Consider the following 21691-nt stretch of genomic DNA (forward strand, 5'->3'; position numbering starts at 1 on the left):
TATGTTCTTTGATGCTATTGTAAATGAAATTAAGAATTTTTAAAAATTTTTAATTGCTGCTAAGTACAACTTGTTTTTGGCCTTGTACCTGCTCTTTTGCCAAATTTCTGTATCAGTGTATTAGTTGTTTTGTATATTCTTCAAGATTTTCTTTTTCTTTTTTTTTTTTTTTGAGACAGAGTTTTGCTCTTGTTGCCCAGGCTGGATTGCAATGGCGCGATCTCAGCTCACTGCAACCTCCATCTCCCAGGTTCAAGCGATTCTCCTGCCTCAGCCTTCTAAGTAGCTGGGATTACAGGCATGCGCCACCACGCTAGGCTAATTTTGTATTTTTTGTAGAGACGGGGTTTCTCCATGTTGGTCAGGCTGGTCTCGAACTCCCGACCTCAGATGATCCGCCCGCCTTGGCGTCCCAAAGTGCTGGGATTACAGGCGTGAGCCACCTTGCCCGGCCAAGATTTTCTACATAAACAGTCATGGTATCTCTGAGTACACAGTTTTATCTTCCTTTCAAACCCTTAAGCCTTTTATTTCTTACAAATATTATTGCACTGGCTAGGACCTCCAGTACAATATTGAATAGAAATGGTAGAGTGGATATCTTTGCCTTGTTCCTGCTCTTAGAAGATAAGTCTTTAATATTTTACCATTAAGTTTGATGCTGACTATAGGTTTTTTGTGTATGCCTTTTGTCAAATAGAAGAAGTTACATTCGATTTCTAATTCTCTGAGACTTATTAAAATGAATGGGTACTTCATTTTGTCAAATGCTTTTTCTGCATATTTATAAATTATCAGCTGGGCTCAGTGGCTCATGCCTGTAATCCCAGCACTTTGGGAGGCCGAGGCGGGTCGATTACCTGAGGTCAGGAGTTGGAGACTAGCCTGGCCAACATGGTGAAATCCCGTCTCTACCAAAAATACAAAAATTAGCCAGGCGTGGTGGCAGGCACCTGTAAACCCAGCTACTCAGGAGGCTGAGCCTGGAGAATCACTTGAACCTGGAAGGCGAAGGTTACAGTGAACCGAGATCACGCCACTGCACTCCAGCTTGGGTGACAGAGCGAGACTCCATCTCAAAAAAATTATCAAATGATTTTTTTCCTTTATTATGTTAATACAGTGTATTACATAGATTTATTTTATTTAATTAATTTTTTTGTGTATGTGACAGAGTCTCCCTCTGTCGCCCAGGATGGAGTGCCGTGGCACAGTCTTGGCTCACTGCAACCTCTGCCTCCTGGGTTCAAGCAATTTTCCTGCCTCAGCGTCCCGAGTAGCTGGGATTACTGGTGCCTGCCACCATGCCCAGCTAATTTTTGTATTTTTAGTAGAGACGAGGTTTTGCCATGTTAGCCAGGCTGGTCTCGAACTCCTGACCTCAAGCCATCTGCCTGGCTTAGCCTCCCAAAGTGCTGGGATTACAGGTGTGAGCCACTGCACCTGGCCCATTGATTTATTTTTTCAAATGTTAAACCAACCTTCCATTTGTGAGATAAACCCAACATATTGTTTTTGTATGTTGCCAGATTCAATTTGCTAATATTTTGTTAAGGACTTTGTGTCTGTTTTTTTTTTTTCTGTTTTTTTTTTTTTGTTGTTGTTGTTTTTTTGAGGCAGAGTCTGGCTCTGTCCCCCAGGCTGGAGTGCAGTGGTGCGATCTCGGCTCACTGCAAGCTCCGCCTCCCAGGTTCACGCCATTTTCCTGCCTCAGCCTCCTGAGTAGCTGGGACTACAGGCGCCCGCCACCAGGCCCGGCTAATTTTTTTGTATTTTTAGTAGAGACAGGGTTTCACCATGTTGGCCAGGATGGTCTCGAACTCCTGACTTCGTGATCTGCCCGCCTCGGCCTCCCAAAGTGCTGGGATTACAGGCCTGAGCCACTGTACCCGGCCTGTTTGGTTTTTGAGTTGGGGTCTTGCTCTGTTGCCCAGGCTGGGATGCAGTGATATGGTCATAGCTCACTGGAGCCTCAAACTCATGGGCTCAAGTGATCCTCTCACCTCAGCCTCCCACGTAACTGGAACTACAGGCACATGCCATCATGCCTGGCTAATTTTTAAAAATTTTTTGTAGATACAGGGTCTCGCTATATTGTCTAGGTTGATCTTGAACTCCTGGCCGCAAGTGATCCTCCTGCCTTGGCCTCCCTAAGTGCTGAGATTACAAGCGTGAGCTACCATACCTGGCCCTTTGTCTGTGTTTATTGAGGAGCGTTGTGTGTGTGTGTGTGTGTGTGTGTGTGTGTGTGTGTTTAATTTTTAAAATTTAGTTATATCAGTTACTTAGGCCAGAGGGATGTTAAAATCTCTATGATTATAGCTCTTTTCTTTTTTGTTTTTGAGACAGGGTGTTGCTCTGCCACCCAGGTTGAAGTGCAGTGGCACAATCATGGCTCACTGCAGCCTCAGCCTGGGTCCACACAATTCTCCCACCTCAGCCTCGTGAGAAGCTGTGACTACAGTTGTGCGCCACCACACCTGGCTAATTTTTGTATTTTTTGTAGAGACGGAGTTTCACCATGTGGCCCAGGCTGGTCTTGAGCTCCTAGGCTAAAGCACTGCGCTTGCCTCAGCCTCCCAAAATGTTGAGACTACAGGCGTGAGCCACTACGCCCAGCCACCAGCCACTTTTTTTTTCCTTTTTATTCAGTCAATTTTTGTTTCTTATATTTTGAAACTGTATTGTTAGATACACATACATTTATGATTGTTATTGTAGGGGAGGGAAAAATGGTTTCCCTAAGTTCTTTGGCTGGGTCATTTTTTTTTTTTTTTTTTTTTTGAGACGGAGTCTCGCTCTGTCGGCCAGACTGGCGTGCAGTGGCACAATCTCGGCTCACTGCAAGCTCCGCCTCCCAGCTTCACGCCATTCTCCTGCGTCAGCCTCTCCGAGTAGCTGGGACTACAGGCGCCCGCCACCACGCCCGGCCAATTTTTTTTGTATTTTTAGTAGAGATGGGGTTTCACCGTGGTCTCGATCTCCTGACCTCGTGATCCGCCCGCCTTGGCCTCCCAAAGTGCTGGGATTACAAGCGTGAGCCACCGCACCCGGCCTTGGCTGGGTCATTAATTTAGTTTACATGAGACAGATTAACAGGAGAAAAAAACATTTTTTTTTTTTTTTTTGAGATAGAGTCTCGCTCTGTCGCCAGGCTGGAGTGCAGTGGTGCGGTCTTGGCTCACTGCAACCTCCGCCTCCTGGGTTCAAGCGATTCTTCTGCCTCAGCCCCGCAAGTGGCTGGGATTACAGGCATGCGCCACTATGCCTGGCTAATTTTTGTATTTTTAGTAGATATGGGGTTTCACCATGTTGGCCAGGCTGGTCTTGAACTCCTGACCTCATGATCCACCCGCCTCAGCCTCCCAAAATGCTGGGATTACAGGCGTGAGCCACCGCACCCAGCAGAAAAAAATTTTTAATTATGTGTGCATGCATGCATACATAGGAGTCCCACAAAAATATCAGATTAAAGGGCCAGATGATTGATGCTTATGTAGCAGCTTGAGCTATAGAAATGAAGAGAGGCTTAGGACTTCTGGGGGGTGGCAGAAACAAATTATGGGCAAGTGAGGGGAAGAAACATATGGTGAATACAAATTGCTTTGTTATGTAGGTAAAAATCTCTGTGATTGTCCTGGCCTGTGCTTTTTCTACTCCCCTCTGCCTTTTTGGTCCCCCTGTGCTCAGTTCTAACAAGGTAGTCTGGCAGGACACACAGCAGTCTCCTTCAGTTTAGGAGGACCGTCTTTAGAATAGAGCTGTCTCAAGGCACAAGAGTACAATTTAAAAAAAAATGTTTTTCAGGTGATAAGTGGTCTTGGAGCAGCTCTCTTCTTGGTAGACTTACTTTTACTGATGAAAATTGTTTTAGAGATGGCAGATTTTCTTTACAAAAGGGAAATTTTTCAGAGCTGTTCCTATATCTGCAGTTTCTCAAAATATTCATCTTGAAATAATTAGTATGTCAAAGGGGTGTATTTTGGAATGACATATTCTGGTCTCCTAAAGTTGTATTTTGGATACACCTACTATGTACCCACAAAAATTAAAAATTAAAAAAGTTGTTTTAAGTTATATTTTGGGGTGGAGTGCCCTGAGCCCCAACATTGATAAGTTGGCTATTTTGTCATTATGAAATGTCCCTCTTTATCTTAGTCATACTCTTTATATTAGTTTACTTTATGTGATGTTGCTATAGACACTGCAATTGTCTTATACTTACTTTTTACATGATGTATGTTTTTCAATCCTTTCCCCTTCAGCCTATCTATGTTTCTGTATGCTTTGTAGACAGCCTATAATTGGGTCCTCTTAGGTGGTTCATGACTGAAATCCCAGCACTTTGGGAAGCCAAGGTGGGTGGATCACCTGAGGTCAAGAGTTCAAGACCAGCCTGGCCAACATGGCGAAACCTCGTCTCTACTAAAAATAAAAAAAAAAAATTAGCTGGGCATGGTGGCGTGTGTCTGTACTCCCAGCTACTTGGGGAGGCTGAGGCAGGAGAATTGCTTAAACCCAGGAGGCGGAGGTTGTAGTGAGCCTAAATCACGCCAGTGCACTCCAGCTTGGGCAACAGAGTAAGACTCTATCTCAAAAAAAAAAAAAAAAAAAAATTGAGTCCTCTTAATCTAGTCTGATAAGCTGCCTTTTAATTAGAACCTTTAGTCCATTTACATTTAATGTAATTCTTGATTTGATTAGATTTAAGTCTATACTTTCACTATGTAAATTGAAAATTAATTGGATGTTCTTTAGAATTCCATTTTAATTTGGTCGTCTTCTTCCTTCCCCATCTGCTTCTCTAATTCCCTGGCAATGGATGTCATAAAAAAAGACTACATGCCATCGGATTCAGAAAGACTTATAATTTTCTTGGATAAAGTACCTGGAAATTTTTTAGAGTCATAATTGTAGAAACTTAGAATTATCTCCTAGTTTTTTTTTTGAGACAGAGTTTCATTCTTGTTGCCCAGGCTGGAGCGCAATGGCGTGATCTCGGCTCACTGCAACCTCTGCCTCCAGGGTTCAAGCGATCCTCCTGTCTCAGTCTCCTGAGTAGCTGGGATTACAGGCCCCCACTACTATGCCCAGCTAATTTTTGGTATTTTTAGTAGAAATGGGGTTTCACTATGTTGGCCAGGCTGGTCTCAAACTCCTGACCTCAGGTGATCCGCTCGCCTTGGCCTCCCAAAGTGTTGGGATTACAGGCGTGAGCCACTGCACCTGGCCATCTCTTAGTTTTTTAAAAAAATCAACTTCTTTGAGATATACTTTGTATACAAAAACATACTTATTTTAAGTGTACATTTTGATGAGGTTTGACATATTAATTATGCGTGTAAACACACAATCAAGGTATAGCACATACCTATTGCTCTATAATGCTCCCTGTATTCATTTTCAGTCACTGCTCTCTCATTCTGCTGTTCCTAAGTAAACACTGAGCTGTGTCTGCCACTATAGATTACACTTATCTTTTCTAAAGATTTGTATCTGGCTTCTTTTACTCAGTGTATTTTTGAGATTCATCCATGAGGTGGTAGATATCAATAGTTTATTCCTTTTTAATGCCGAGCAGTAGTCCATTGCATGAATATTTCACAATTCATTTACCCAGTTAAAGGTGTTACAATTACGGCTCCTGTTTGTAATGAGAAGTCAGGGACAATTCACATTCTGTTTCCCTCTGTGTATTGTGTCATTTTTTTTCTGTAGTTTATTTCAAGATTTTCCACTTATCTTTAGTTTTCAGCAGTTTGACTTTGATTTGCCCACATGCTGTTTTCTCTGTACTTTTCCTGTTTGGAGTTTTCTGAGTTTCTTGATCTGTAAAGTTACGTCCTTCACCAAACTTACAAAATTTTCTTTCTTTTTTTTTTAAATTTGAGACAGGGTCTCACTCTGTCACCCAGGCTGGAGTGCAGTGGTGCAGTCTTGGCTCACTGCAACCTCTGCCTTCCAGGCTTAAGTGATCTTCCCACCTCAGCCTCCCAAGTAGCTAGGACCACAGGTATGCACCACCATGTCCGGCTAATTTTTGTATTTTTTGCAGAGACAGGGGTTTGCCATGTTGCCCAGGCTGGTCTCAAATTCCTGGGCTCAAGTGATTTGCCTTTGTTGGCCTCCCAAAGTGCTGGAATTACAGGTGTGAGTCACCACACCTGGCCAAATTTATGAAATTTTCTGACATAATTTTCAAATATTTTTTCTGCCCTATTCCGCTTTGTCCTCCTGGGACTCCACTCTCACGTGAATTAGACCTTTTGATATTGTCCGACAGCTCACTGAGGCTCTCTTCATTTCTTTGCAATTTTTTTTTGTTCTATTTCTCATATTGGATAATTTATTTCTTTACTTTTTTCTTTTTCTTTTTTTTTTTTTTTTTTGAGACAGTCTTGTTTCTTCACCCAGGGGAGTGCAATGGCACGATCTTGGCTCACGGCAACCTCTGCCTCCTGGGTTCAAGCAATTCTCCTGCCTCAACCTCCCAAGTAGCTGGGATTACAGACATGTGCCATCATGCCCGGGTAATTTTTGTATTTTTAGTAGAGACAAGGTTTCACCATGTTGGCCAGGAAGGTCTCGAAGTCCTGACCTCAAGTGATCTGCCTGCTTCAGCCTCCCAGAAGTGCTGGGGTTACAGGCGTGAGCCACCGCGCTGGGCCATATTGGATAATTTCTTTTTTTTCTTTTCTTTTTTTTTTTTTTGAGATGGAGTTTCACTCTTGTTGCCCGGGCTGGAGCGCAATGGTGTGATCCCAGCTCACTGCAACCTCCGCCTCCCCAGTTCAAGCGATTCTCTTGCCTCAGCCTCTCGAGTAGCTGAGATTACAGGCATCCATCATGACATCCGGCTAATTTTTGTATTTTTAGTAGAGACGGGGTTTTGCCATGTTGGCCAGGCTGGTCTCGAACTCCCGACCTCAGGTGATCCTCCTACCTTGGCCTCCCAAAGTGCTGGGATTACAGGCATGAGCCACTGCACCTGGCCCCACACTGCATAATTTCTGTTGATGTGTCTTCAAGTTCACTTGCTGTTCTATATCATTTTCCTTTTGCTATTAAGCCCATGCAGTAAATTTCATATTTTCAGTAGTGTATTTTTCAGTTCCGTCATTTCAATTCTGTTTCTCTGCTAATCCCAGCACTTTGGGAGGCTGAGGCAGGAGGACCACTTGGGCCAGGAATTCGAGACCAACCTAGGTAACATAGTGAGACCTTGTCTCTACAAAAGGAAAAAGAAAAAAATTAGCTGGGTGTCGTGGCACACACCTGTAGTTCCAGCTACCAGAAGGCTGAGGTGGGAGGATTGCTTGAGCCCAGGAGTTTGAAGTTGCAGTGAGCTGTGATTGTGCCATTGCACTCCAGCCTGGGCAACAGAGCAAGACCCCACTCAAAAAACAAACAAATAACAAACCAAGAAATAGAAATAATTCACGTTTTCTAATGGTCAAATCCTCTCCAGTTTATTATTTGTCTGTTTCTTGTTTACTCTCTAGTGCTCCAGGTAGATACTTTTTTACTTTTTTTTTTGAGATGGAGTCTCACTCTGTCGCCCAGGCTGGAGTACAGTTGCAGGATTTCGGCTCACTGCAACCTCCGCCTCCTAGGTTCAAGTGATTCTCTGACCTCAGCCTCCCAAGAAGCTGGACTACAGGCGTGCACCACCACACCTGGCCAATTTTTGTATTTTTTGTAGGGACAGGGTTTCACCATGTTGCCCAAATTGGTCTCGATCTTCTGGGCTCAAGCTATCTGCCCACATTGGCCTCCCAGAGTGCTAGGATTACAAGTATGAGCCACTGTGCCTGGGCAGAATTTAGATTTTTTTAATTTGCAGGTTGGTTGGTCTGTTAGGAGCAACTTTGCGTTTATTGGAAGGAGAAGATCTCTGGCTGCATTACATTAGATGGGCTAAAGAACTGATAAACTGGTGTCAGGGAGACTATTAGAGTGCCAGTGAGATGAAATGAGAGCCTTATCCAAGTAGCAAAGGAACAGAAAGGAAAGGCTTTCTGAGGTAGGATTGATGAGATTTGTTAACTGCTTAGGAATTATCCTGTTTAGGATAATTCTCCTGTGATTCATCCATTCATCCATTCATCCATAGTTTATTCTGCTTTATTGCTGAGTAGTATTCCATTATAAGACTGTATCAGTTTTCTTTATATATTCACTAGTTGATAGATATTTGGGTTGTTTCTATTTTTTGTCTTATATGTTGGCATGTTTTCTCTTAAGTAAAGTGTTGTGAGTGGGATTTTTGGCCATATGTTTGCTTAACTTTATAAGAAACTGCCAAACTGTTTTCCAAAGTTGCTTTATTATTTTACATTTCTACCAGCAACATATAAGCATTTCAGTTACTCCATATCCTCACTAACACTAAGTTTTGTCAGTCTTTAATTTTAGCTGTTCTAATAAGTGTATAGTGATATCTCATTGTGGTTTTAATTTGCATTTCCCTAATGACTATTAATGTTGACCATTTATTCATGCCCTTATTTGTCTTTTGTCTTTCTTTTTTGGTGAAGCATCTATTCAAATATTTTGCGCATTTAAAAAAGCATGCTGTCTTCTTATTGAGTTGTAAGAGTTATTTTTTCTTTCTGTTTTTGTTTAATGGAGATAGGGTCTTGCTCTGTCACCCAGGCTGGAATGCAGTAGCACTATCATAGCTCATGGCAGCCTTGAATTCCTGGGCTCAAGCATTCCTTCTGCCTCAGCCCCCAAAGTAGGGGACCACAGATATGTGCCACCATGTCCAGCTAATTTTTTTTTCTTTTTTTTTTTGGAGAGATGGGGTCTTTCCATGTTGCCCATGCTGATATCAAACTCCTGGCATCAAGTGATCCTCCCACCTCAGCCTCCGAAAGTGCTGGGTTTACAGGCGAGAGCCACCATGTCTGGCCCCCGACCTTTTTTTTTTTTTTTTTTTTGTGAGGCACGGCCCCACTGTGTTGCCCAGGCTGATCTCAAACTCTTGGGCTCAGACAGTCCTCTCATATCAGGTGTTCTTTATATGTTCTCTATAAGTGATTTTATCCAATATGTATTTCACTAGTGTTTTTTTCTGGTTTGTGGCTTGCCCTTGCATTTTTGTAACAGTGTCTTTTGAAGCACAAAAGGCAAGATTTTGATGAAGTCTCGCTTGCCAGTTTTTGTTGTGGTTCATGTATTTTGTGGCCCAAGAAATCTTTGCCCAACCCAAGATCACCTTCTTCTAGGAGGTTAATAGTTTTAACTTGTACATTTAACATTTACGTTTAACTTTTACATTTAACTATTTTGAGTTAATTTTTCAATCTGGTACGAAGTAAGGGTCAGGGTTCATTTTCTTGGTCAGGTGCAGTGGCTCACACCTGTAATTTCAGCACTTTGGGCTGCCGAGGTGGGTGGATTGCTTGAGCTGAGGAGTTTGAGACCAGTTTGGGCAACATAATGAAACCCCCATCTCTACAAAAAATACAAAAAAAAGAAAATTGGCCGAGAGTGGTGGTGCATGCCTGTGGTCCCAGCTACTTGGGAGGCTGAGGTGGGAGGATTGCTTGTGCCCAGGAGGTGGAGGTTGCAGTGAGCCAAAATTGCACCACTGCATTCCAGCCTGGGCGACAGAGCAAGATCACGTGTGAAAAAAAAAGGCTTATTTTTTTGGTTATAAATATAAATACATGTTCCAGCACCATTTGTTGAAAAGATTATCCTTTCCCCATTGAGGTACCTTGGCACTTTTGTAGAACATAAAATGACCACTGTTGGGGAAATACAATTGAAAAAATGAAAATCTTCTTGCATCCCAGAAAACCTCTCACAAAGGCAGTAGAGAAAGACAACAGTTTTATTATTGAATAAACATTAAACCAGATGTGATGCCCATCACAAATGCACTGAGATATTGCAAAGACTGATAGACTCTTACTCCCTTATGTAGGTAGCCAAGCCGAGGTAACTCTTTACAATACACACTTTTAAGATAAACAATTGTTAGTCCTCAAGTAAGAGGACTTGACAGCACCATTTGTGAAGCATAGTTTGTCCTAACTTTATTATGGTAATTTGGGAGACCACCTGTATTGGCTTTATCTGGAGGAGAAACAAACTGTTCTTAGTCATATTATTCTGACAGGAGGTAGTTGTGTAAATTGGAGCAAGGTGCTCTTCAGAGTTAGGCTGTTACCTTCCTACTGGGAACTGAGAGATAGGGAAGCTGTCTCTGATGTTTGCATTTGAAAAAGATGGCTCCCAGGTCCTTGAAACATTCCCGATTTGTGTGACTATTTTTAGCCTTTAGAAAGATTTTAATATATTTGAAAAGGAGAGTGAAAGAAAATTTGAAAGACAAGATTGGGTGACTGGTCGGGCGGAGTCTGTTTTATTATTTTCAGCAGGGAGAATTAAATCTCTTATTTTTAATTGTATTTTCCCTTATACCACAAAAGTGTGGCTCTATTTCTTTACTGTCTATTCCATTACGTCGATCTGTTTGTCTTTCCTTGTAACTGCGTAGTAAATGTTGAAATCAGTGCATCTTCCCACTTTGGTGTTTTTTCCAAAATTGTTTTGAATATTCTAGAGACTTTTTATTTTCATATGCATTTTGGAATCAAATTATCAGCTTTTACAAACAGCTTGCTTGGAATTTGATTGGGTTTGCATAGAATCTGTAGATCAATTTGGGAACAATTGACATCTTAACAATATTGAGTCTTCTGATTCACGAACATGGAAGAGCGCTCTTTTTCTTCTTTAGTTTCTCTTGGTAATGATTCATAAGTTTGAGAGGCTATAGGGTTAAAGAGGGAAAGCGTTGTCTTTGCCCTTTAAAAGTTCACTAAAAGTTAACTGACAAAAGGTAGATTAATAGGATAAAAAAGCATATAAAATTTATTTCATGTGCATAGTAAACACAGGGGAATTGCAGGAGAATGATAACCCAGTAAAGTCCAGATGCTTATATACCTACCCTTCTTTAACAGGGAAGGGGAGATGAAGGTTATAAGAGTAAATTATTTTCAGGGGAAAAGAATGAGCCCAAATGCTGGGTGCAGTTGCTCATGCCTGTAATCCCAGCAGCTGGGAGTCTGAGGGAGGAGGATTGCTTGAGGCCAGGAGTTTGAGACCAGCCTAGGCAATGTAGCTAGAATTCATCTCTAAAAATAAAAAATGAAAAAGAAAAAAAAGAATGAACCTAAAGAACAATGGCCTGGGACAACGTTCTTTTGAACTTTGGGGGAGGTGGCAGGAAGATGAGGGGTAGAACTTCACTGTGAACAAAAGTTGTCTTTCTTTTTTTTTGAGACAAGGTCTCACTCTGTCACCCAGCCTGGAGTGCAGTGGCATGATCATGGCTCACCACAGCCTCGACCTCCCCAGGCTTAGGTGATCCTCCCACCTTAGCTTCCTGAGTAGCTGGGACGATAGGTGTGTGCCACCACGCCCTGCTAATTTTTGTGTTTTGGGTAGAGATGGGATTTTGCCATGTTGCCCGGGCTGGTCTCGAACACCTGAGCTCAAGCGATCCACCCATCTAGGCCTCCTAAAGTACTGGGATTACAGGCGTGAGCCACTGGAGCCACTGTGCTCAGCCTAACAAAGGTTGTCTTATGCCTGTTGTCTCCCAGGTAATCTGTCTGAACTGTCCTCAGAAGCGTACAGATGTCCCTAGCTTACAATGGTTTGACTTACGATTTTTCCACTTTATGATACTAGGAAAACAATACACATTTTGTGTACTCCTTGACTTACTATGGGGCTATGTCCAGAAAATGTCATCATAAGTTGAAAGTATCATGAGTTAAAAATCAACTTACGCAATCAATTTACAATGGGTTTATTTGGATGTAACCCCATCATAAGTCAGTGACCATCTATAAATGAAAAGTCTTACCTGGACATGTTGATGACTTCCAGTCTCTTCTCTTCTCTGGTAGTGAATCTTTCGTTGTTGTTTGGTGAGATTCCTAGGTAGGGGATCTTAAGACATTTGCATTTCTTTTGCAGAGATAAGAATTTTCTTAGATAAGGAAATTCCAAAGATAATCCCTCTTGGTGCTTCTGGAAAGAGGACCAGAGAGATGGGCTTGTGGACGGTTGGAGACAGACCTTGGTTCTGAGGCTTATTTCTGAGGCTTTTCAATTTTCTTTTCTTTTTTTTTTTTTTTTTTTTTTTTTGAGTCAGGGTCTTGCTCAGTTGCTCTGTTGTCCAGGCTGTAGTGTAGTAGCATGATCACAGCTGACTGCAGCCTTGACCTCCTGGGCTCCGATGATCCTTCCACGTTTGCCTCCCAAGTAGCTGGGCCTACAAGCATGTGCCACCACACCACTCTAATTTACTTACTTATTTTAATTTTTTTGAGATGGAGTCTCTCTCTGTTGCCCAGGCTGGAGTGCAGTGGCACGATGTGGGCTCACTGCAACCTCTGCCTCCTGGGTTCAAGCAGTTCTGCCTGCCTTAGCCCCCGCCCCACCCCCGCCCTCTGGTAACTGGGACTACAGGTGCCTACTACCACGCCCGGCTAATTTTTGTATTTTTAGTAGAGACAGGGTTTTGCCATGTTGGTCAGGCTGGTCTTGAACTCCTGACCTCAGGTGATCCACCCGCCTTGGCCTCCCAAAGTGCTGGGATTACAGGCATAAGCCACCTCACCCAGCCTAATTTATTTTTATTTTTTGTAGAGACAGGGTCTCACTGTGTTGCGCAGGCTGGTCTCAACTCAAATGCCTGGACTCAAGCAGTCCTCCTGCCTCTGCCTCACAAAGTGTTGGGATTACAGGTGTGAGCCACCACGTCTTGCCTCAGTTTTCTTTTTTCTTTTTTTTGAGACAGAATGTGGCTCTGTCCCCCAGGCTAGAGTGCAGTGGCGTGATCTTGGCTCACTGTAGCAGCTCCTGCCTTTTGGGCTCAAGTGATTCTCTTGTCTCAGCCACCCAAGTAGATGGGATTACAGGTATGTGTCACCACGCTTGGCTAATTTTTGTATTTTTAGTAGAGACAGGTTTTCGCCATGTTGCCCAGGCTGGTCTCAAACTCCTGTGTTCAAGTGATCCGCCTGCCTCAGCCTCCCAAAGTGCTGGAATTACAGGTGTGAGTCACTTCGCCCAGCCAGTTTTCTTTAATTCAAAGCATAAAGCATACCAAAGCATCGTATTTTGGGGTATCGTTTTCTGTACCCTAACAAGGCCAAGAAGACAGCTCCTACTCTTTGTGTTATGCCCTCAAAATTCTAGCCACCTTGGCCTCTGTGAACTCCTGTTTTTGTCTCATTTAGCAACAATGCCAGCTCTGTTTGCATTTGCGGCCCCTGTGCTGCAGACTGGAAACTGCCTCCAGGCAGTGAGCTGGAGCAATTGTAGGGCTACTTTCATATGTATTCCTTTCTCAATGATCACAGTCCTGTGCTGCCTATTGTCCAGTGTCTGAAAACACTGTTTCGTATGTTTTGTCCGGTTGTTTAGTTCTTTAGGGCCACAGGGTAAATCTGTCCCTGGTACTCCATTTCTGGCAGAAGCAGAGTCCTAAATTATCTTCTGGACAGGTTAAATTTGAAGTCTTTGCAGGATATCCATGCTAGTATGTGTAGTAAACATTAGCGGAAAAGGAGCTAGAAATGAAGCTAATGACCTGGATAGTGTAGGAGTTGATCAGTTCTCATTAATTCCTTGTGAAGGATTGGAATGGTGATTAGAAAGGAGGTCGTGGTCACAAAATGACAGAACAAAGTTTGAGGTATCTTTTTGTTGTTGTTGTATTCTGTTTTGAGGCAGGGTCTCGCTGCATCATGTAGGCTGTAGTGTGATGATAGCTCACTGAAGCCTCAACCTCCTGGGCTTAAGCAGTCCTCCCACCTCAGCCTCCCAAGTAGCTGGGACTGCAGGAGCACACCACCATGCCCAGTTAATCTTTTTATTTTTTTGTAGAGGCAAGGGTCTTGCCATGTTGCCCAGGCTAGTCTTGAACTCCTGGGCTCAAGTGATCCTCCTGCCTTGGCCTTCCAAAGTGCTGGTAGCCAGGCATGGTGGTATATGCCTATAGCTACTTGGGAGGCTGAGGCAGGAGGATCACTAGAGCCCAGGAGTTCGAGGCTCCAGTGAGCTTACGATTGTGCCACTGTACTCCAGCCTGGGTGACACAGTGAAACCCTGTCTCTAAAAACAACCACCAACCACCACCATGAGCCACCTTGCCTGGACCAAAGTTTGAGGTTTTCAGTGTAGACTATCTGTGTGTTAATATGGTTTAAGGAGTGGCTTTGCTGCCAGAAAACCAAACACCGCATGTTCTCACTCAGAAGTGGGAGTTGAACAGTGAGAACACATGGCCACAGAGAGGGGAACAGCACACACCAGGGTCAGTTGGGGGGATAGGGAGGAAGAGGAGGGAGAGCATTAGGACAAATAGCTAATGTATGTGGGGCTTAAAACCTAGATGACGGGTTGATAGGTGGAGCAAACCACCATGGCACATGTATACCTATGTAACAAATCTACATATTCTGCACTAGTATTCCGGAACTTAAAGTAAAATTTAAAAATTAAAAAAAAAAAAAGAAAGAAATGGCTTTCCTGGTAGGCAATTGGCAAGGAATGAAGTTTAGGAGGAGGAAGAACTCCAAGGTCTTAGTCTCAAATGGATCATGAATATGGATATTGCGTTCACAAAGGTTGTTGTAAAGGGTAGAAAATAAGGAATATGACTAGATGCTAAAAATTATCCATGTGGGTAGAGATGACATGGGAGTGTAGTAGATTAGAGGTGCTGAAACATTTTAGTCTCAGGACCCCTTTAAACTCTTAATAATTAACAAGGACCCCAAAGAGGTTTTGTTTATATGGATTTTATCTATCAGTATTTACTGAACCAGAAATTAAAACTGAGAAAAAATTTAATATTTATGCATTAATTTATTTTAAAATAATAATAAACCTGTGTGTTAACATAAATAGCATATTTTCTATGAAAAATATTTTTTAGATAAAGATCAGTTTAGTTAGAATAATAATATTGTTTACATTTGGTAAATCTCTTTCATGGAAGAAGCCTACTTTTCTTATCTGCTATATTTAATTGATTGCAATATATTGTTTTGGTTGAAATATGTAAAGAAAGTCTGATGATATGCAGCTAAGTAGTTGGAAAGCAAAGAGTATTTTAATAGCTTTTAAAGATAATTGTGGATATTCATCTTTGATACTATGCCAAAACTTGACGTGTTGGTGTCTTAAAGTTAAGTTGCATTGTGGGATCTGAAACCACATCAATAAACATTTTGCTTTTATTTTTAAATTTGTTTCATTTTTTATTTTTTAGTTTTATTCCTGGCAAACTGTGAAGTTTTTTATACTAGTACATTAAAATCTATTTGTTTACCTTGAATTTTGAATGGATATTTTACCTATGTTGTATAGGGGAAGAGAAACCTTTTCTCTACATTCTTATGTTCAGAGATTAGGGCCCGTAAATTAAACTGACAAAATGTTATACAACCAACAAGTTTATATGACCACTGCACAGTAGTAGATCAGTTACATTGAAACAGCAGGGTTTGCAGCAGAGAAAGAGTTTAATGATTGCAGAGCATTGAGTGAGGACATGGGAGGAGACCCTCAAATCCATTTCCCCTGAGGAGTTATGGGCTGGTATTTTAAGTTTTAAGGGGATTGTGGAAGGTAAGGGGCTGGAAAATTGAGGTCGTTGATTGGTTGGGATACGGGGGATGAAATCATCAAGATGTGGAAACTGCATTCTTTGGTGAGTCAGCTTCTCTGGGATCCTTCAGACCAACTGGCGTCAGTGGGGTCCTTCAGACAGGCTGATGTCAATAATTTCACAGCTATGCAGGACCTGAAAGAATATCTTAAAGGGAAAACTTAATGTTTTATAATGTTCATGTTGTCTATAGAACACTTAAGGGGAACTTTAATTTCGTAGCAGGGTCTATGTGATTCTGAGGCAGCAGGCACCAAACACTGGTGAAGAAGCTAGTCAGAGAGCAAGCTGACCTCGTGATAAACACTGCATGTGCTGCAAGCCTCGTTTATTTTTGTTTCTCCCCCCCTTCTTCCCTGATGAATTTCATACAGTTTATAGGGACAGTTTCAAAATTACAGATAACAGGAGGGAAAAACAGAGTTTATTTACATGTGCAATGTGCATACACATGGAAGAACTCAGTGGTGGGTAACTCAAAGGAGTAGTTAGTTAGAATTTGGGGCTAATATACTATCTTACTAGATGAAGGGGAGAGAGGAGAAAGCCCCTAGTACTGGGAAAACAAATGACTTCTTTTTTTTTTTTTTTGAGATGGAGACTTGCTCTTGTTGCCCAGGCTGGAGTGCAATGGCACAATCTCAGCTCACTGTAACCTCTGCCTCCTGGGTTCAAGAAGTTCTCCTGCCTCAGCCTCCTGAGTAGCTGGGACTACAGGTGCCCACTACTGCACTTGGCTAATTTTTTTTTTCGTATTTTTAGTAGAGACGAGGTTTCACCCTGTTGGGCCAGGCTAGTCTCGAACTCCTGACCTTAGGTTATCTGCCCACCTTGGCCTCCCAAAGTTCTGGGATTACAGGCATGAGCGACTGTGCCCAGCCATGACTCTTTTTTTTTTTTTTTTTGAGACAGAGTTTTACTCTTGTTGCCCAGGCCAGAGTGCAATGGCAATAGGACAATCTCAGCTCACTGCAACCTCTGCTTCCCGGGTTCAAGCAGTTCTTCTGCCTTAGCCTCCCAAGTAGCTGAGACCACAGATGTGTGCCATGATGTCTGGCTAATTTTTGTAAATATTTTTTTTTGTAGAGATGGGGTTTTGCCATGTTGGCCAGGCTGGTCTTGAACTCCTGACCTCAAGTGACCCACCCACCTCAGCCTCCAGAAACAACTGAGATGACAGGTGTGAGCCACTGCACCTGGCCTAGTGGCACATTTTTCAAGATAGGCCATATGATAGGCTACAAAACAAGTCTTAATATATTTTTAAAATAGAAATAATATTAAATGTTTTCTCAGACCCTAGCAGTATAAAACTAGAAATCAATTCGAAGAGGAACTCTCAAACCTATAAAAATTAGAAATTAAACAACCTATCCTGAATGATCTTTGAGTTAACAATGAAATCAAGATAGAAATTAAAATTTTTTAAAAATGATTGATAACAGTGACAGAAGTTATGAAAATCTCAGATACAGCAAAAGCAATACTAAGAAGGAAGTTTATAGTGCCAAATGCCTTCATCAAAAAGACAGATCACAAATTGACAATCTAATAATATCACACCTCAAGGAACCAAAAAAAAACAGGAAGAAACCAAACCCAAAGCTAGCAGAAGAAAAGAAATAACAAAGAACAGAACTAAACAAAATTGAAACCAAAAAATACAAAGGATCAATAAAATTAAAAGTTGTTTCTTTGAAACGGTAAACAAAAATGATAGACCATTAGGTAGATTAGCTGTGAGAGGATTCAAATAAACTTAGTCAAAAATGAAAATGGAGATATCATAACTGATACCACAGAAATAGAAAAGATCATCCGAGACTACTATGAACACGTATATGTATACAAACCAGAAAACCCAGATGAACTGGATAAATTCCTGGAAACACACAATCCCCCAAGCTTGAACCACGAAGAAATAGAAATCTTGAACAGACCAATAGCAAGTAGTTTGACTGAATCAGTAATTTTAAAAATCTCCCAACCAAGACATCCCAGGTCCAGATGGATTCACAGCCAAATTCTACCAGACATTCAGAGAGCTGATACCAATCCTGGTGGAACTATTCCAAAAGATCAAGAAGGAGGGAATCCTCTCTAACTTATTCTACAAAGCCAGTCTCACCCTGATACCAAAGCCAGGAAAGGACACAACAAAAAAAGAAAACTGCAGACCAGTATCCCTGATGAACATAGATGCAAAAGTCCTCAACAAAGTACTAGCAAAACCAAATTGAACAGCATATCAAAAAGATAATTCAGCACAATCAAGTGGGCTTCATCCCAGTGAGGCAAGGATATTTCAGCATACACAAGTCAATAAATGTGATTCACCACATAAACGAATTAAAAACCATATGATCATTTCAATAGATGTAGAAAAAGCATTTGATAAAATCCTGTATCCCTTTGTGGTAAAAAAAAAAAACCAAAAAAAAAAAACCCTCAACAAACTAGGCACAGAAGGAACATAACCTCAAAGTAATAAAAGCCATATATGACAAACTCACAGCCACCATCATACTGAAGAGAGAAAAGCTGAAAGCATTCCCCCTCAGAACTGGAACAAGGCCGGGCGCAGTGGCTCATGTTTGTAATCCCAGAGCTTTGGGAGGCCAGTTCAGGAAGATCGCTTGAGTCCAGGAGTTCCAGACCAGCTTGGGCAATATAGTGGGACTCTTTCTCTAAAAAAATTAAAAAATTTGCTGGGCATGATGATACATGCTTATAGTCCTAGTTACTCAAGAATTTGAGATGGGAGTTCAGGAGTTCAAGGTTACAGTGAGTTATGATCATGCCAGTGTACTCCAGCCTGGACAATACAGTGAGACCCTCTCTCTAAAAAAAAGAAAATAAGAAAATAATTTCTTAACCATTTTTGCTATTGTTGCATGTAGTTCCTTTTGTTAGATCCCGGTGAGGTAAATGTGGCAAAAAACCCAAAGGAAAAAATTTTTTGTGTGTGAATATGTGGAATGTTTCCATTGACATAAGAGGATTTTTCTAATATAAGTTTATATTTGTAGTTGACAATGTATTTAATGAAAGTTAGAGATGTTCAGTGAGAATCTATAATCTTCAAGGATAACATCAGTCACAGAAGGCACTGTCATGTTTTCCTACAATTATCCGATTGTCAGAGTGAATAGTAGGCTAGATGGATTGACTCTGTAATGTATTTCACATATTTTTATGGTAAGAGCGTTCTGACTCTTCATACATTTTGGAACTGAGGGAATATGTGTTGTAGCAAGAAAACACAGCTGCCTATAAAATCTTTGTCTAAAGAATTATTAGGCTGGGCATAGTGGCTCACACTTGTAATTCCAGCACTTTGGGAGGCTGAGGCTGGTGGATCACCTGAGGTCAGGAGTTCAAGACCAGCCTGACCAACATGACAAAACCCTGTTTCTACTAAAAATACAAAAATTAGCCAGATGTGGTGGTATATACCTGTAGTCCCAGCTACTTGGGAGGCTGAGGCAGGAAAATTGCCTGAACCTGGGAGGTGGAGGTTGCAGTGAGCTGAGATCCCGCCCATGTACTCCAGCTTGAGTGACAGTCTTAAAAAAGAAAATTGTTAGATAATGTGTTTTCTGCTAGGAAGTTAATTTGGGGAAGCAATACCTAGAGATTAAGGCAGAAAATGCCCACCTACTTCTCATTTCTAATAGATGAATATACCTTGTCAGTAGAGGGCCGACAATGTCAGAGATTGAATAAGTGTGTAACACACACACACACACCCTCTCTCCCTATACATGAAATAGAGAACCAGGGATATGTGGAGAATTGGGTCAAAAGCAAGAATATGTGAGAAGAAGGGCTTCATAAACTTCTGTTAAGCAAATTGCTCTCTTTCTTATATGTAAGGTTACTACAAAAACAGAAGAGGAATAAAAGTTTCTCTCACTGAAGAAAAGTGGGGGCCAGGTGCGGTGGCCCGCCTATAATCCCAGCACTTTGGGAGGCTGAGGTGGGTGGATCACCTGAGGTTAGGAGTTCGAGAGCAGCCTGGCCAACATGGCAAAACTCCATCTCTACTAAAAATACAAAAAAAAATTAGCTGGGCTTGGTGGTGGGCGCCTGTAATCCAGCTACTCGGGAGGCTGAGGCAAGAGAATCATTTGAACCTGAGAGGTGGAGGCTGCAGTGAGCCAAGGTTACATCACTGCACTCCAGACCGGGCAACAGATAAGAGACTCCCTCTCAAAAAAAAAAAAAAGAAAGAAAAGAAAAGTGGGAACATTTCTCTTAAGATGTAACTCTTGGCGGGCGCGGAGGCCCACACCTGTAATCCCAGCACTTTGGGAGGTCGAGGCGGGTGGATCATGAGGTCAGGAGATTGAGACCATCCTGGCTAACATGGTGAAACCCTGTCTCTACTAAAAATACAAAAAATTAGGCGGGCATGGTGGCACGTGCCTGTAGTACCATGTACTCGGGAGGTTGAGGCAGGAGAATCGCTTGAACCCAGGAGGCGGAGGATGCCATGAGCCAAGATCACGCCATTGCACTCTAGCCTGGGCTACAGAGTGAGACTCTGTCTCAAAAAAAAAAAAACAAAAACAAAAAAAAAAAAACATGTAACTCTTCCCAAGCTTTTCTTCTTATTTTATTTTTACTTTTCTAAAATGTCGGGGAGATAATTTAAGTATTTTCAGCCTATTCTGTCCACTGATCCTGGTAATCCAGGCTTCCAGCTATAAAACTTACCACAATCAAATTTAATATAAGGAAATTCCTTTGCCGGCTGTGTTGCTTAACGGCCTCTATAGTTCTGGGTAGGGTGATCACCCATCCCAGTTTTAGCACTGAAAGTCATCCATCCTGGGAAATCCCTCAGTACTGGGCAAACCAGGACAGTTGGTCACTCTCATGCTGAGTTGGGGGAAAGCATGTAAGGAGGGAGGAAACCAAGGAAAATGAGAAGTCCTGAGGTATGAAGAGAACATTTTTTTCCTTTTGAAGCATATTTACTATAGCTAGGAAAATTTGAAAATTAATAAGCTTGTATCAGTGTGCTTAGTAGCGCATTAGTGATTTGCTGCATTAAGGATGAATATTAAGTAGGCCTCTGGCCAGGCACAGTAGCCTGTAATCCCAGCACTGTGGGAGGCCAGGGTGGCAGGATCACTTGATCCCAGGAGTTTGAGAACAGCCTGTAGAACAAAGTGAGACCCCAGTCTCTACAAAAAATAGTAAGTAAGCATCAGCCAGGCGTGGTGGCTTGTGTCTGTAGTCCCAGCAACTTGGCAGGCTAAGGCAAGAAGATTGCTTGAGCCCAGGGGGTTGAGGCTGCAGTGAACCAAGGTCATAGCACTGTACTCTGGTCTGGGCAACAGAGTAAGACCCTGTCTATAAAAAACAAAGAAACAAAAAAGTGGACCCCTGTGTTCGGTCCTGCATTCTTCAGGACCCATACTAAAAGACCTGTTGGGAAATAAGAATGCAGAATGCCATAATGGTTTTGAATCCTCTTGAACATAGAAGAACGTTCTGCCTTCAATGGAGGGCTTTTGTTCTAAGATGCAGCCTTTTTCCTACTGTAGGTAACCTTATTTTGGCAAGTGGAGATACAAACTTTTTTTTTTTTTTTGAGACAGAGTCTTGCTTTGTAGCCTAGGCTGGAGTGCAGTGGTGCGATCTCGGCTCACTGCAACCTTCGCCTCCCAGGTTCAAGCAATTCTCTTGCCTCACCCTTCTGAGTAGCTGGGACTACAGGCATGTGCCATCACACCCAGCTAATTTTTGTATTTTTAGTAGAGATGGAGTTTCACCATGCTGGCCAGACTGGTCTCAAACTCCTGATTTCAAGTGATCTGCCCATCTTGGACTTCCAAAGTGCTGGGATTACAGGTGTCAGCCACCACGCCCGGTCACAACATTTTTACTTTCAAATATAGGGCCTTTATGCAACTGCAGACCACTGTAAACATTATTTGTCTGTATCTGTATTTGATACTTATACTCCAGCTC

At 42.0% G+C, this 21691-nt stretch overlaps 1 protein-coding gene and 1 non-coding gene across 2 annotated transcripts in view; both read left to right on the forward strand.

Moving 5' to 3' along the window:
- RNF214 (ring finger protein 214) overlaps positions 1–21691 on the forward strand; it is a 59866-nt gene that overhangs the window by 31360 nt on the left and 6815 nt on the right. The window lies entirely within an intron of this gene.
- LOC116477563 (small Cajal body-specific RNA 11) lies at positions 3633–3786 on the forward strand. The gene has a single exon (XR_004250530.1). It is a non-coding gene; the product is annotated as a small Cajal body-specific RNA 11 (non-coding RNA).

This window comes from Hylobates moloch, unplaced genomic scaffold (genome assembly GCF_009828535.3).
Source record: "Hylobates moloch isolate HMO894 unplaced genomic scaffold, HMol_V3 SCAFFOLD_11, whole genome shotgun sequence".
Taxonomy (NCBI): Eukaryota; Metazoa; Chordata; class Mammalia; order Primates; family Hylobatidae; genus Hylobates; species Hylobates moloch.